Raw genomic sequence first — 11,439 nt, forward strand, 5'->3', positions numbered from 1 at the left:
CCTGGGGAAACTTTCTGAGCATTTTGAATATTATTTCTGGCATCAATGTCATATTAGCACTGATAACACCCTTTATATGGCTTCAAAATCCCATCCTCCTTTGTTTAAACCACATACCATAATTTATCCCCATTTATAAATGTTTTGACCTAAGTCAAGAAATATCTTCAGGTGGACAGTAGGAGTAGGGAACAGAGCTTTTTTTTTTTTTTTTTTTTTTTTTTAAATTCTCTGAGATGAAAAGCCCAGTGGCTCTCCACATTTTTTGTTAAGGCGGCCCTTAAGATTTTAGTTTCCTTGTGTTTATGGTAAGCACTAAATGTTTTTTATTATTTATTGGACTTATCTAACCTTGAGAGCTATAAAAAGTAATCATTACCTAGATGTTATTAAATATTGACTGGTGTCCTTAAGAACTATAGAATTACTGATCTGTGACGGATAAGCACTGTGAGAAAGTAACTCCAAATTTTGCTTATAGGATTTCAGAACCTGAGCAAAGAATTTTAAGAACCGGTAATGATCAAATGTACCCAGTCCAGCACCAGAAAACCAAACAAAACCAGAGTACCTAGCCTAGCACCAGAAAACCAAACAAAACCAAACCAAACAAGGTAATGATCAAATGTCCCAGTCTAGCACCAGAAAACCAAACGAAACCAAAACAAACAAATAAAAAACATCAGGAGGTATTACAAGTTTCCATGTTTTCAGTTTGCCGCTGTTGTTTTCTTTCTTTTTGGCACTGGGAATTGAACCAAGAGCCTCATGCATGTGAGACAAGCCCTCTACCACAGAGCAACAGCCCTAGCACTCACATTACTATGATTACGGTTAGAAGTCCTGCGGGAAATAGATCTGGTCACTTGTGTCACGGTCAATCTGTTAAAGAACGCTAGAACCTTGTGGTTTATGTCTGTCTTAGTTAGGGTTTCCATTGCTGTGAAGAGACACCACGACCAAGGCAGCTATTATAAAGATCAACATTTAATTGGGGCTGGCTTGCAGGTTCTGAGATTCAATCCATTATCATCAAGGTATGAAGCACGCCAGCATCTAAGCAGACATGGTGCTGGAAGAGCTGAGAGTTCTACATCTTCATCCAAAGGAAGTTCCAGGCAGCTAGGAGAAAGGTCTCAAAACCTACCCCTCAGTGACACACTTCCTCCAACAAGGTCACACCTCCTAATAGTGCCACTTCCTGAGCCAAGCATAGTCTGTTATTAAATGGAACAACCTCTAAAGAACACACTTTGGGAAATGCATGTCTAGCACATTACTGCAACCAGGGAAAAAGCTTAAGATGTGGAAGGTCTCAGAGGGTTTGCATCCACTCCTAGCTTCAATGTGAAGATCCTCTGGTTCGTTCACAGCCCCTCCTGCCCATCCATCCGACTCCCTGACTAACCATTCACAGGCTCAAAGAAGATGTCTTAGCATCCTCATAGTTCTAAGGAAGAATCCCTTTTCTTTAAGGGTGTGGCTCCAGGTGGTTGGTCATATTCCAATGGACTGCACATACTCATGAATCTACAAGCATCACACATTGGAATAAATGGCTTATAAGAGGGTAAGAGGGAGGACACACGAGAGAGAAAGAGAGAGAGAGAGAGAGAGAGAGAGAGAGAGAGAGAGAGAGAGAGAGAGAGAGAGAGAGAATGAGATTGATTTTGATTTTGATTTCTGGTTGTCAACTTGATTACATCTGGAACATCTGGAATGAACTACAATCCAGAAATAGAGGGTGAACCTGTGGTCCAGATCTTGAGGCACAGTGACTCTATGAAAAGTTTAGGCCCAGGCAAGGTAGTACAAGCCTTTAATTCTATGAGAGGGAGGCAAGCAGATCTCTGAGTTCAAGGTCAACTCAGACACAGCAAGTTCCAAATCTCTAGAGAACCCTGACTAATACAAAGGCAGAGGCCGGTGGATCTCTGTGAATTCCAGGCCAACCAGAATTATGAAGGGAGTTCCCAAACAGTCAGGGATATAAAGTGAGAGCCTGTTTCAGAAACAAAACAAAAACAAACAACAACCCCAGGCAGTGGTCTTATATGCCTTTCAACCCAGGAGATAGAGGCAAGCAGATCAATGAGTTCAAGGCCAGCCTGGGTCAGAGCAAGTGGTGGTACATACCTTTAAATCTGGGCCTTCCCTTCTGTTGGAGGTTTACCTAAGGACAATGGAAGAAGGAACGCTCTTTCTTCTTCATTTGCTAGCACATCTGTTGGGACCGACTTCTTCAGGATCCCAGCTTAGACAGCAGGCCAGCTGGAACACCTAGCCTCGTGGGACTGAGCAACTACGAGATACTTCAACTTCCCATTGACAGCTGCCATTGTTGGGCTGGTTGTACTATAGACTTCAAGTCATTCCAATAATTTCCTTTAATATATAGAGGCATTTCATAAGTTCTGTGACTCTAGAGAACCCTGACTAATACAGGGATGTTATCTAGTAAGAATTGGGGGGAGAAGTGTGAGTGAATATAATCAAAATAAATGTTATCTATGTATGTTATAGACTCAAACAATAAAATGTTATATTAATCAACAACAAGAATTAAAACTTTAAGGCTTTCCCTGTCCACCCATTTAGGACCCCAGAGCTGCCTGTGGTATGATGCTATAGTGCTCTAATAAAGCTCTCACCTGAAGGGCAATTCTATGTCACCTTCCCTTTTACTGAACCTGTAACATCTTTTATTTATAAATACTTGCTGCCAGTGCCTGGAAACCGAGCTGGTTTTGTTTCCCATTAATGCCCCATCATGGCAGCCTGTGTCCTGACGACTTTACTAATTAGTAATTCTAATGAAATTCTAAAAGGGAACACTATTCCCCAAGGCTTAAAGTAAAAAGAAACTCCCAGAATATCCTGTTACCTTCTTGGAGAATACTGGGGTCTTAGGGGGAAAGGAGGGAGAATCCCAGATGGGCTGTAGTGGTCCCTTTAGACTGTGTATGGAGCAGGTCACAAATTATCCTGGTGTGTTTACATGTGCATGGGATACCAGTATCTGCTAGTGAAAATATTTACTGCAAATGGCGAAGGGAAAAAGGAGTATTTTATGCATTTTTTTTATTGTGTAAATTCTTCGCCTGCTATGTCTTGTTTGTGTAGTCATTGCATCTGAAAGTCTCTTAACCATTAAAGATTCCTACAAGAAATACTGCTTTAAAAGAAATGTGGTAGCTGGGTGGTGGTGGTGTACGCCTTTAACCCTAGCACTTAGAGAGGCAGAGGCAGGCGGATCTCTGAGTTCATGGCTAACCTGGTGTACAAGAATGAGTTCAAAGATGCCGGGGTTACATAGAGAAATTCTGTCTTGAGCCCCCAAATAATAAAAATATCAATATATATTACACATATATACTATAGATGCACAGACACACATATATTATATATGCATTATAAAATAAAGTACAAAAACTTTAAAACTAATTAAATAAACTAGTATAACAGCTTTGAGAGTAAAGGCACCCAATGCTGAGCCGGAAAAGCCTAGTTTGATCTACAGAACCCATTCTATAGAAGGAGAGAATCATGTCAGGCTAGCGAGTTGTCCTTTAACATTCATATGTATATCACAGAAAGCAGGCACAGCTTGATATTTTTAAGTATATGTTTAAAAAGTCCTGCCAGGCATGGTGGCACAGTCTAGAAATTCCAGCATCCGGAGGTAGAGGCAGGAGAATCAGAAGTTGAAGGTCAATTCTAGGCCAGCCTGGGATACATGCGCCCCTGCCTGCTTCCCCAAAGCCAACCCCGAATCCCTACAAGCAGCACTGCATTGAAAGGTGGCTTATATTCCACTAGGGGACAGGGAATGGCTATTTTTTTGTTGTTTGTTTTTTTGTTTTTCGAGACAGGGTTTCTCTGTATAGTCCTGGCTGATCCTGGAACTCACTCTGTAGACCAGGCTGGCCTCGAACTCAGAAATCCACCTGCCTCTGCCTCCCGAGTGCTGGGATTAAAGGCGTGTGCCACCACGCCCGGCTTTTGGGAATGGCTATTTTATTCATGGTGTCTTTAAGATTAAAAAACTTCAAGTGACTCAACTCATGGCATTCTCATACATATGTGATACTTATAATCTCCTCCCCGCCCCCCAAATTGTGTCCCATTGTCTTTCTAACCACCCCCCCCTTTTCTGATCTCACTCATACACGTTAGTAGAATTAGGCTGTAGATTCCCCTTATGAGAAAAAACATGCAGCATTTGTTTTAAGCCTGGCTTGTTTAACTTTACACCCAGCTCTCTGAGTTCATCAATTTTCCTGAAAATACTGTTTCATTTTTCTATCTGGAATGAGCAAGTGTCTAATGTCTACTGAATAAAGGCACATTCTCAAGCTGTCAAAACCAAGTTAGAACTCTGGGAAGTGTATTAAAAACAGTGTTTAGTTATAACCTCTATTTTCGTTCAGAAAATTGATTCTCCTAATAGCTAACTTTTTAAAGATATAAGCCACGTCAACTGGTCATGTTCTATAAGTTTATAAAGAAGTGCTTCTAGCAATGGAGAGAAGGCTTCTTTTTTTTTTTAATGTCAAAGGACTGCAGGCCCCTACACAGTACCCTTGTGCTTAGGTTTATAACTCATATTTGAACCTGAAAGATTTACAAAGTACACATAATTTCCTTCAAACCTGGTGTAAAGTGATATCAGTGTACTCACTTGGATTGCTATGGAAAAGAAGAAGAACATCCATTAGCCGCATGTGACACAGAAAAATTCAGACTCATAGATGCTACCCAGTGCTGCTCTGGTTTGAATGTCCTCACCCACACTCATGACATTTACTCTACATTGTTTAGATACGAAGAGGGTAGAAACAATATAGATTATTCATATATACTCTGCTGTGGTCTCTGGGGAGGAGGAGATCTTTGGGAGATTGCTGGGGCCTTAATTCACTGGCATTGTAAATTCGGAGGCAAGCCTCAGGGTCTTGTATTTAGTCCAGGCTCCCCTAAATTTTCTGCATAGAAGAGGATGACCTAGAACTCTGTACTTTCAAGTGCTGGGATTTAGGGGTGTACCACCGTGCCCAACTGGTATTGTGGCTCTATATGAAGAGGAGAGACCTGAGACCTGAGCTAGGATACTGTTTCACCATATAATGCCCTGTGTCAACCTGGAACTCGACAAGGTCCCCACCAACAAGGAGGACTTTAATCTTTACCTGCCCTGTTTTAAACTACGACTAAGCACACTTTTATTTTCTGTACCCAGCCTTCGAGGATAAGGTTGCTCACTTTGTCAAAATGATGACAATATTTAAAATCGTTTTTTAAATGTTTGTGCTTCATCCGTGTATGTAACGAATTTTAGTTGTTTTCTTCTTCCCCATTCCCCTCTCTCAGCCCTTCCTCCTCCCCTGGGGGCCCGTGTCCACAATTTCCACCTGTGTGACTGCGTTTGCCACATTGAATGCCAGCATGAACCGCCAAGCTGTGTCTATTATAAGTCCTTACTGAACAAAGGCTACCTTGAGAAAACCTACCCTGAACTTAGCTTCTTTGATGACACTATATAGATAACTGGTTACATGGAGAAAAGGCATGGCAACCGCTAGACTGTAACATTGTAAGTGATGGAAAGCCAAGTTAGTTACCTGGTATAAAAAAGGAAAAGGAAAAGCCAACTAACAAAACCAAAAGACACTGATTCATGCTAAGTACAAGCCATTGGCCTCAGTTGTGGCTGGATTCCCAGGCAGCACCCTGGGCACAGGCCTTTCTGTCTCTTGGTGTCACTTCCCTCTTTGCTGGGACAAGCAGGCTTTTTTTTTCTCCAGCAGGGGAGGACCCTAGAAGCATCAGGCACATATTTTCCACATTCCTAGGCAGCCAGTGAGCAAGGCTTCAGTCTCATTGGACCAATTCTGTAGCTAAAATGTGCTAGCCCAGAGAGAGGAGGGACAGAGTGTAAGACAGTTGGAAACCATGGGTTTCTACAACAGCTCTTGTGTGACCAACTTTTCAGCTTTGAAAGCTCATAATTTTGAAAAACGGATGTCAGGAATTCACGGAGCTATCAGCTCATATGACTACCTCAAAGTTTTATCATTGATCAGTGTATGAAAAGGGCAAGAAAAGGCTTGCCTTTCTAAATTGTGTATTTCAAAACCTGAGGTTGAAGCCTTCACAGGGGACCTCGTGACTTTTCGTCTAGTCACCTACACGGCTTAGTGTGTGCTTATTAGACAGAATCAATAACCAAGCAGTCCTTTGCACAGAAATGGTTACCTCTTGCTAGTTTCCCACAAGTACTGTGGGCTTCAGGAAGTACAGCTGTGGTGTTATAAAGGGAAATAAATACATGGAACAGAAACAGAATGGCCAGGCTTTTGCTTTACATGAGATAAAGGTTTGCTTCCTTTACCACAGAGAAGTCTGCAGTCCGCCAGTCCAGAGAAGGCAGACAGCAGCCCAAGGTCACTGGGAACTGGGCCAGTCCTATGGCACTGCCTTTGCTCATTCTTGTGAACACATGGTCAAAAACAATGACTTGACAGTCTGGGGTGGTGGCGGCTCATGCCTGTAATTCTAACATTCCAGTGCCAGAGGCACTGGGATCACTGGGAGTTTGTGGGCTGCAGGCATTGTTTCAAAAAAGAGGGTAGGGGGAGACTTGAATTGACCCCAAACTTTTAACCCTAACCAGCAGGGAAAGTAGGCTTCTGAAAGACACTTCTATTGTTAAGGCCTCACACAGTGCTTCAGTTACCAAAACTAAGTAGAAGGAAGGGAGGGAGTCACAGCCGTCAGTGAAGAAAAGGAGACTAGAAGGAAGATAAAGGCAAGCACACATTTAGACACACACATGCACACACACACAATCTCCACCATTTTCCATTTGAACTCCTGACCCTCCCAATTCTGCCTCTAGAGTACCTGAGTTACAGGTGCGTGGCACCACACCATTTTCCTGTCGAGTGAGATGTGACAGAGACAGTTGGGAAGGAATGCATTTCACTTCATTATTCTGTCCCTGAGGATATCAGGGTTAGAGACGCATGGCAGAAGGTAGGACTAGAAGGAGCAGAGATCTCTAGATTATGATATTGTGACTTTGTCTTTAGTGGCTGGAAAACTTGCCTCTCATGATAATGTGAAAGTTTTCTTTCCTTTTGCTCAGATGAGGTTTCACTAGGTAGCACTGGCTAGCCTGAAACTCAAGGTGATCCTCCTGCCCCTGTAACCTCAAGGTGCTGGGGTTACAGGTGTGTGCTGACATGACCAGATCCAATGCTGCGCATTTTCCACCTTCTTCTCTTAGTTGACTTCAGATAACAGGAAACGGGCTGGGAGGAAGAAGAAGAATGTTACAGCCCAGCAGCTCTGCCCTTTCTGCTGTTTCCTTCTGCAAACCTTTCCTTGCTGAGTGGTCAGTTTGTATTAGCAACAGCTGCCTGGTGGCTGTAACTGAACTGTATTGTGTAGCTTTCATTCATTGAGTTTTAAATGAGACCACAATCAAAGGTCTCTCTGGACTGAGCCATGAAAATCATGCTGCATGTTAACGTGATTTTTGTTTTTATCCTTGAGCCGTGACATTAAATCTCAGTACGAAGGCTATGTCTTTCTTATTTTCAAGAATCAAACTGAGTAAACAAAGAACTTTTTTCATGTTGGGCATGGCGGGGTACATGCCTGTAATCTCAGCACATGGAGAGTGAAGGCTGGAAGATACAGACTTCAAGGTTGTCCTCAGCTATATAGCAAGTTTGAGGCCAGCCTGGGCTACACGGGACCCTTCATCAAACAAACAAAAAGCAGAAAAATGATAGTTGGGGTTTGTTGTTTTTGGGTTTTTGCTATAGAAAGCCCAGAGTTGCAGGGCAGAGCATAACAACTGTGGCCATGTGTCAAACAATCAGAAGGTCTGAAGGTTCTACCACTGAGAGAACGCTAAAAGGTTTGATTTTGTGTTATTTTTAGAGACAGAGTATGTATTCCAGGGACAGCCTGGAACTTACTATGTAGCCAAGAATGACCTTGGGCTCACAATCCTCTCCGACCTCCTAAACCCAGAGCTGGATAAGCAAGGCAGGGTACTCTCTCAACTGAGCTCTATCCCAGTCCTAGCTGGGACTCCTTAATTCTTAACTCCTTGGAAACTGTTGAAAAGGAAGGGGACTCTCAGGGCATCCTCATAGAGTAGGGGACTTGAGGAGACTTGAGTAGATTTCAAACACGTCAGCAGTAATGACTTCAGAAAACTACTATAAGGCTGTTAGTAAGTCTGTCTCCTTGGATACGGTAGTAACCAGTAAAGATAATCTCACACTAAAATATTCAGATATATACTTAAAGAATTTTCTGATCATCAGATTTACAAATAAGTAAATGAAATGGTTTGCTTCATTCTGGTGAAAATGGAGATCTTGCTAGGAAAGTGGAATCTTTATATCAGAGAATGCATATAAAAGAAATGCTATTTTAGAAAGGCCCCAAGCTCTCGATTTTTATGCATTACAAATCATAACAATTTCCAGTGACCTACTTTAATGGGTGCATGGAAGCTGGGGCACTTTCCCCTAGGCTTCTTGTGCCTTTTTTTTTTTTTAAATATATACCACTGTTTTGTAGTTCTTGCTCTTAAGATTTCACTGTGTCCTGAAAATACCTTCAAGGGCCAAAGGGAAGAAGAAAAAGTAACAGAAGAAATTGAAACATTAACTTCAAGGAAGGAAAAATAAGAAACAGTGAAGCCTGTCACTGGGAATACGAGAGAAAATTGGATTGGAGGAGTCTCTGCCAGGCTGGACTGGCAACAGCTTTCATTAGGCATAGGACAGACAGACAGAAAATGTCAGCAATTGATCAGAATAATGTCACATGGCACAGACGTTTTAAGATGTAAACAAACGTCTGACCTTACGGTTAATGTTGACTAAGTTTCTTGAGTATCAGAGTTGCTAAGTGGGTAATGTTTAACGAAATCAATCTGCCATGACTAGCATGCCTACTAAGAGAGGTGGAGAGTTAGAAGAGAAACGAAGCTGGTTCATTTTCTTAGAGCCAGCCATAAGAAGGGATCTGCAGGAGTTTTTAACTTTACTGTGGGGAGAAGTTGCTAGGATCCTTGCCAAATGTTTTAGGGCCCTTTCCCAGAGATTGAAAGTCATTGGCCGTAGGGCAGGGCTTCTAATCATAGTATTAGTCTCTGCAGAGAGAGGGGCTCCTTCTGTTCTGAACATACCGAGACACACTGTGCATGGAGGGTTTGGTAGCAATCCATGCCCTTGACTAACAGCAATTAGGACTTATCTCCCAACTGTTTTCACACATTGCCAAAGGTCCCCAGGGACAAAGTAAGTCCCTTCCTTTGAAGAATACCTGTCCCCAGTAAAGCCTAGAGACTTGTATGCCTGCTAAGAAAGATCTCCCTTCTAACTCAGGTTAAAATTTTAACTCTCAGTGCCTCCAAACATGGCACTATTTGGGAACATAGTAGCTTCAGATTTAGCTAAAATAAGCCATACTGGGATTCAGTGGTGCTTACACCAGTATGACTGATAACCTCTTAAAAAATAAAAAATTGGATGACAGGAATATCAAATACATATTAGAGTCCATGCCCTGTATGTATTTCTAGTACTTGGAAGGCTGAGACAGGATGATAATAAGTTCATATTCAGACTGGGCTACATAAGACCCCCCCCCCCCCGCCCACACACACACACACACACACATGCACATCCACACACAACGTATTGGAATTAAGCTGCTGAAGTCTAGTAGCTGGAGTGCAGCCACAGAAGCATGGCCTGCACGGCCTGCATGGCTGCATGGCCTGGGGCAGATCCTTCCCTAGTCTTAGAGAAAGAACCTCTGACTAGTCCCTTTATCTCAGACTTAACTTCCTATAACTGGACACAGACATCTTTCTCTTAAAACAGTCTGTGATAATTTGTTACACTAGCCCTAGGAATTAAGTACATTGAGAATAAACAAATCATTGGCCAGAATTCAGTATGGGACAATATCTGAAGCATGATCAAAGAGAAACAACAAAGGTGATTATTGTCACCAATTCCCAACTTATCTGACATAAAACATACACCCAAATAAATTAATAATGATCAGTCTTAGAAAATCTGTGTATATAATGTGTTTGTGTGTTTACAGTGTTAGAGATGAAACCCAAGCACCCTGGTGCTTTAGGCAAGCACTCTACTGCTAAACTATGTTCTCCGCCCCGAGATCAACATTATGTCCTTTGTTACTATTACAAAGAATGCAAATAATCATTTATGGCTCACTTCCAAGTGTCAGTGGCTATTATACATACTGAGATGCCTGAAAGACAGATACTATGTAAAATTATGCCAGGATTCATAGAGCAGGAAATACTGAAGGCCAAAATGCACTGACTCCGATCACACTGTCGCTTTAAGAGAGTGTTGACTGTTCCAGATTACAAAGACGCTATTTAGTGTACAGCAAGTAGGACCATGTGTCCGGCAGGCCAGTCATGTGCCTGTCCCAAGTGGGCAGTTCATATTCTCTCACTGCCAGAAGGAGCTCAGTAATCCAGGTCCCTAATAGTGTCATTTGCAACAAAAGTAATGTGCTATCAAAGAGAAAAGCTGGACGGCAAATGCCAGTTTCTCTAAGACACATAATCATACTAGCTGACAGCTCAGTTTCTACTTCCTCCTTTTGTGAAACAACAACAAAAAAGAAACGTCTCCTGGCCACAAGATCTTATTTTTTAAAAGTAATGAAGACCCCCCTCCCAATTTCTATTTCCTACCCGCTAACACATTAAAGAAGGGTAGGAAGCATTGTCAAAGAGCTCCAAGAAATGGCTACAAATTAAGCGGGATGATCAAAGTCAGGTCTAGACTGTGTAAGCGCCCTCTATAAACCAGTATAAGCATTAATCTGGAAACCTTTACCTAACTCGATTATGTGTATACTTTATAGACCTTTGGATATAATCTCACCAAATCCCCTCATCTTCAATCAAGGAAACTTCCCAGCATGTGCTTCAGAGTCATATGAAGAAGTGGAGCCCAGCTTAAATCACATTTGACCTAAACAACTGCCTGCCTCCTAGGGGCAAGGTGGGTGGATGACTGGGCTTGGCTCCTGGGTTAAAAGGCCCCAGGGGGTAGAGATAGGGACTAACAATTCCCCAAGCTACTTTTCTTTGTCCAAAGAAGTCGAGACATCAGGAACTGATACCAGAGGGGGACAAAAAGTAGAAGTGAACACGCATTTTATGGCACACCGATAATATCTCTTTCACCTTTTTTTTTTTTTTTTTTTTTTTTAAACACACTCACTGAATGCTCACCCAAAGCAGGCCAATAGAGGGGCTAGTTGTTCAGGCCCTCCTCTGACTTATCCCTTCTTCCTCCATTCTTCTCACCCCTCCACCTCCAAGGTAAGAGCCTGATGCTCAACTACTGCCGCGGG

General features: G+C 42.3%; 1 pseudogene; it reads right to left on the bottom strand.

The window, feature by feature from the left end:
• Positions 1 to 11,439, bottom strand: part of Gm10138 — a 50,555-nt pseudogene that overhangs the window by 34,525 nt on the left and 4,591 nt on the right.

The sequence above is a fragment of the Mus musculus genome, chromosome 1, assembly GCF_000001635.26.
Source record: "Mus musculus strain C57BL/6J chromosome 1, GRCm38.p6 C57BL/6J".
Lineage (NCBI taxonomy): Eukaryota > Metazoa > Chordata > Mammalia > Rodentia > Muridae > Mus > Mus musculus.